Source organism: Macaca thibetana, chromosome 3, assembly GCF_024542745.1.
Source record: "Macaca thibetana thibetana isolate TM-01 chromosome 3, ASM2454274v1, whole genome shotgun sequence".
NCBI lineage: Eukaryota > Metazoa > Chordata > Mammalia > Primates > Cercopithecidae > Macaca > Macaca thibetana.
Window position 1 is genome coordinate 60,904,622 of NC_065580.1, and position 6,098 is coordinate 60,910,719.

General features: G+C 38.9%; 1 long non-coding RNA gene across 1 annotated transcript; it reads right to left on the bottom strand.

Annotated features, from left to right (window-relative positions):
- Positions 1–1,035: 1,035 nt before the first annotated feature.
- LOC126949903 (uncharacterized) lies at positions 1,036–5,847 on the bottom strand. Its single transcript, XR_007723992.1, has 3 exons — positions 5,751–5,847; positions 3,188–3,333; positions 1,036–1,453 (listed from the first exon to the last, which is right to left on the bottom strand). It is a non-coding gene; the product is annotated as an uncharacterized LOC126949903 (long non-coding RNA).
- Positions 5,848–6,098: the final 251 nt, after the last annotated feature.

Sequence of the window (6,098 nt, forward strand, 5' to 3'; positions counted from 1 at the left end):
ACTTCTTGCAGGCTTTGTTCATTTCTTTTTCTTCTTTTTTCTTTTGGTTTCTCTTCTCGCTTCATTTCATTCATTTGATCCTCCATCGCAGATACTCTTTCTTCCAGTTGATCGAGGTTACTGAAGCTTGTGCATTTGTCACGTATTTCTCGTGTCATGGTTTTCATCTCTTTCATTCCGTTTATGACCTTCTCTGCATTAATTACTCTAGCCATCAATTCTTCCACTTTTTTTTCAAGATTTTTAGTTTCTTTGCGCTGGGTACGTAATTCCTCCTTTAGCTCTGAGACATTTGATGGACTGAAGCCTTCTTCTCTCATCTCGTCAAAGTCATTCTCCATCCAGCTTTGATCCGTTGATGATGCGCTCCTTTGCCGGGGGAGATGTCTTATTTTTTGAATTTCCAGCTTTTCTGGGTGGTTTTATCTGCCTCTGGTCATTGATGATGGTGTAGGGGGTTTTGGTGTAGGTGTCCTTCCTGTTTGATAGTTTTCCTTCTAACAGTCAGGACCCTCAGCTGTAGGTCTGTTGGAGATTGCTTGAGGTCCACTCCAGACCCTGTTTGCCTGGGTATCAGCAGCAGAGGCTGCAGAAGATAGAATATTTCTGAACAGCGAGTGTACCTGTCTGATTCTTGCTTTGGAAGCTTCCTCTCAGGGGTGTACTCCACCCTGTGAGGTGTGGGGTGTCTGACTGCCCCTAGTGGGGGATGTCTCCCAGTTAGGCTACTCTGGGGTCAGGGACCCACTTGAGCAGGGAGTCTGTCCCTTCTCAGATCTCAACCTCCCTGTTGGGAGATCCACTACTCTCTTCAAAGCTGTCAGACAGAGTCGTTTGCGTCTGCAGAGGTTTCGGCTGCGTTTTGTTATTGTTTACTGTGCCCTGTCCCCAGAGGTGGAGTCTACAGAGACAGGCAGGTTTCCTTGAGCTGCTGTGAGCTCCACCCAGTTCGAGCTTCCCAGCAGCTTTGTTTACCTACTTAAGCCTCAGCAATGGCGGGCGCCCCTCCCCCAGCCTTGCTGCCGCCTTGCTGGTAGATCACAGACTGCTGTGCTAGCAATGAGGGAGGCTCCGTGGGTGTGGGACCCTCCCGGCCAGGTGTGGGATATGATCTCCTGGTGTGCCTGTTTGCTTAAAGCGCAGTATTGGGGTGGGAGTTACCCGATTTTCCAGGTGTTGTGTGTCTCAGTTCCCCTGGCTAGGAAAAGGGATTCCCTTCCCCCTTGCGCTTCCCAGGTGAGGCAATGCCTCGCCCTGCTTCAGCTCTCGCTGGTCGGGCTGCAGCAGCTGACCAGCACCGATCATCTGGCACTCCCCAGTGAGATGAACCCAGTACCTCAGTTGAAAATGCAGAAATCACCGGTCTTCTGTGTCGCTCGCGCTGGGAGTTGGAGACTGGAGCTGTTCCTATTCGGCCATCTTGCTCCGTCTACCATAAATGATGTTTTTGAGCCTGAAAAATTAGTCAAACCATATTAAAATCTTAATCGTTCATTGCTTCTGCCTTCTATCTTAACTCAATCTTATTGTGTTCAAAAATGAAAAATGAGCTAAAACATCAAACTTATAAAAAAAAAAATGACAGCAACAGAAGTGGCTCTTTATTTCTGGTACCATCACCTATCTTCCCTTCCAGAATTTCTTCTTTCTTGTTCAAAAATCTTCTACCTTGACCCTATCCTGAATATCTTCATAATTTCCACAAGGCCTTATGGAATCTCTTCTAAATTTTCTCTAGCTAGTACATCATTATTTAATAATGGACTTCTTCTCCCACTGGTATTTGGATCTTGAAGTTAAATGCATAAGTTGCCAACAAGTTTCAGGATTCAAATAAATTTTCTCAAATATTGAATGATTAGTATGATGGCTTTGTAATGTGCCACATTTGCTAAGCCAAACTGTATTTCTCAGAATTCTATTTTGTGCGTGTGTCAGTTTGGTGAGACACAGGGAAATTCTGGGCCAACTTGGAGGGTAGAAGGGTAGCAGCAGCCATTTTGTTTGTTATGCATGTTTTTGTTGATCTGCTGTGTTATTGTTGGTGTGAAGTAGCTTCAGCTAAATCTGAAACTACTTGACCTACTGCTGGATCTTCTTTCAGCTTCTCTGACTCCTAGAACAGGTCTGTATACTCAGCCCTGTGATGAAAGGCTCAGTTTCTTCAGAACACCCACACAAGCAAGGTCAGAAGCACAAAGAACTAACATGGGTTTCAATTCATTCTTATGGGGCCCAGCACATGCTTGTGTGTTCCAGACTACCCTTAACCTCCCCAACTCTGTATGCATCTTCTCTTCCTTACTTCCTGCTTGAGGGGTGAAAGCTTCAGCATCAGACACAAAGTCTTACAGAGACTACTTAACTCACCGCTACAGTGTACTTTTTTTTTTTTTTTCTTTTTTCTATGAGATGAAGTCTCATTCTGTCACCCAGGCTGGAGTGCAATGGCGCAATCTCGGCTCACTGCAACCTCCACCTTCCGGGTTCAAGTGATTCTCCTGTCTCAGCCTCCTGAGTAGCTGGGACTACAGGCGCCCACCAGCATGCCCAGCTAATTTTTGTGTTTTTAGTACAGACGGGGTTTCATCATGTTGGCCAGGATGGTCTCAATTTCTTGACCTCGTGATCCACCCGCTCGGCCTACCAAAATGCTGGGATGACAGGCATAAGCCACTGCGCCCAGCCTACAGTGTACTCTTAGTGGTTATTTTTCTCTGGTTGTACCCTGATTGATAAAACCAGCTAGTGTGACAACCCATAAGAGAGAAATATTTCAGAACAGCAATCCTATTCACACAGGCAGAAATCTGTTCGTAACAAATATCCAAAACCTAGGCATTCTGGAAAAGTACCAATTTTCTCAAATCAAATTGAAAAGATAGACATGACATTTCATCCTATAATTTATAAGGATGCACAGAGCATTTGTATTGAGTGCCTCTGAAAAATGATAGCCAGTTATAAAAGCAAGGTATTACATCACCCATTATTTCACAAGAATGTCATTTTCAGAAACAGGAAAACAGCAACTGTGAAATACCACATGTTTGGGGAATGTTTTATTCTTCATATTTAATTTAATTTTGAAAGGGCAGTTTTACCAGCCTAAGATCTAATGGAAGTGTAGAGATTAGATAGTGAATGTTTAGCCAACGCAGGCTAAAAGTATTTATTTAAAACTTACAGGGGTCCAAACCAAACATTTTCTGCTGAGTCTTAAAGGAATAAATGATACTGCTATCTTCCTCTCAATCTGTTGCTTTTACTCTTGCTATAATTTCTCCAACAGATTTCTTCTCAGTCACATTAATAGAATCCAAAGGAAATGGCCTTAAGAAAAAATGGCAATAAAAAATTTTGAGGATGCAAATTTGAGAATTCTTACACACATAATTGCCAAGTTACGATAACCTGGAAATAATCTTTTGGATTTATCATATCACCTTTCTCTTGTCAAGAATTTAACAAGTCCCAAAGCTATTCAAATGTTGAACAAATCCATTTGTGGCACAAAGTTATTTAGCTTTTTGCAAAAGCATTATTTTTTAATCATATAGTCTCTAGCACTATGCACGTCAAAGACATGGCATAAAAGAGATGGAAAATGAAAAACAATTGGAACAGTGCACCTCCATTATTCCAGATATTCAATGCATGGAATAATTGGCAACTGAACATAAAGGACTAAATATATTCGTTTGCATCTTGTTATCTGATATGATGAAATTCTGTCCAAAGTCACCACCTACTAGGGCAAGTTTCCAGAAAGTTCTTGTAAATATATCGCTTAACCTCTTCAAGTTGTATGTAAAAGTCCTTGATCAATTTCCAAAACATTTCTGAAAGTTACATTCAGTTCTTATTCAGCCTTTCATTCAGGCATCAGACATTTATTGATAACCTACCATGTGTCACTCCAGTTAATGCACATATGACTAAGTGTTAGCCCTTGTTCAGATCTCACTGCTAACGGGAAACGCAAGGATAAACAGCTATAATACTAGGTAATAGATGCTGTCAATTTGCTGCAAACTTAAAAAAGAGAGAAAACTAATTCTGGGGATAGAAGAGAGGTTCAAGGAAGTCCTCAAAGGAATGTAAATTCAAAGGAAAAGTGAGTGATGCCATCCCTTGAGCAACCTTCTTGATCGCAGTAATCTAATGTGGTTTCTTCTCTACAGAGTGTTTTCTCGTTTGTGCCACAATATAATGTAAATTATAATATTTATATTCTGGACCACATTAAATATTTCTCTTCATTAATTGTTACTTAACATGCAATTTCACTTGAGAGATGGAAAAAGGTAGTTGAGGGCAGTATTTTGATAATTTTTGTATTGTTTATAATATCTAGCATTAAATTCTACTAAAAAGTAAAATCAATAAGTTCATGCTTATTGAAGACATGAAGGCAGCAGAAAATTTTTCCAAAAAGTTGATGGTGACTCTACTACAAACACAGTCAGGAAAGTGATTCATACAAATAAAGGATAAACTAAGCTCCAAATTACCTTAAGTTGTTCAGATAATATAACTTAAAATGAATTTGGGGAATCAAACAATGAATTATTCTCCTTAGTCATCTGTAGAGATATAACTTAGTGATATAAGGAAAGTAACTTGAAAACTATTTTTCTTTTTCCCTTTCATAATCTAAGAAGTATTTGATTCCTCTTAGATTGCAGTAATACATTTCATTACTACATCTTGAAGTATAGAAAAACATCTAATATTCATTGCGTTCATTATCTGCAAACAGTTTTGAATGCTACAACTATGCTTCCAGAGTATGAAAGTAAAATATTTTAAATTAAAGGCTGTAAGCTTAAGGTCTACCTTTCTTTTTATTTAAAATTAATGTAATTATTAAAAAGCAACATAGCAACTATGAATAATCTTCAGGAAAGGAAAAGAAGATACACCAAGATCTTTTACCATATTACAATGTTGGTAACTTCTAAATTTGCTTTCCAGTATTTTCTAATACATATTTTACTTATTATCAGTGTATACCTTAATCATTGATACATAGTCATATGTTTTAACAACATCAAAAAAATTTGTGTAGCTACATAATCTTTATTATCATTATTTATAACACGGTCGTCCTTGGTATCCATGGGTTTTATATTCATAGATTTAACCAACCATGGGGACAAAAATATTCCCTAAATACGGTATAACAACTACTTACACAGCATTTATACTACATTAGTTATTATAAGTAATATAGAGATGATTTAAAGTATACAAGAGGATGTGCATAGGTTATATGAAAATAAAACTACCGGCATGGTGGCTCACACCTATAATCCCAGCACTTTGGGAGGCCGAGGTGGGTGGATTGGATCATTTGAAGTCAGGAGTTCAAGACCAGCCTGGCCAACATGGTGAAACCCCAGCTCTACTAAAAATACAAAAATTAGCTGGGCGTGGTGGCGCACACCTGTAGTCCCAGCTACTCCACTCAGGAGGCTGAGGCAATTGCTTAAACCCAGGGGTGGAGGTTGCAGTAAGCCAAGATTGCGTCACTGCAATCCAGCCTGGGCGACAGAGTGAGACTGTCTTTAAAAAAAAAAAAAAAGAAAATAATACAACATTATAAAAGATTCTTGAGCATCGATAGCTTTTGGTATTCAGGGGAGTCCTGGAATGCATGCCCCACAGACACCAAGGGCCGACTGTATATGTGAAAAGTTTATTTTAACCATTCTCCTATATATATACCTTGAAATAAATATGCTTACTCAAATTGAGGCTTCTCATCATTTATGTTTCAATCAAGATAATTAGTGTTCCTTGACAGAACAGACATGTTGTATCTGTTGCTTTCAGTACAAGTTGGAAAACCTGGAAAAGAGTTTTTTAAAACTTTACAAAATGCTACTTTGTAATACATATATAGTTTCACAATATGCATCCCGTTAGGTTTTTGTTTTGTTTTCTCCAACTAGATTCTTATTTTTCTTCTCATTAGCTAAAAGAAATACAAGCGATTTCTTACTTGCATTTACTTATCTTTCTTAGATTCATTATAAGTTGCTTCATTTCATATGCCATTAAATTTCACTCAAAAGTCTGTGTAGCTTGGTTAT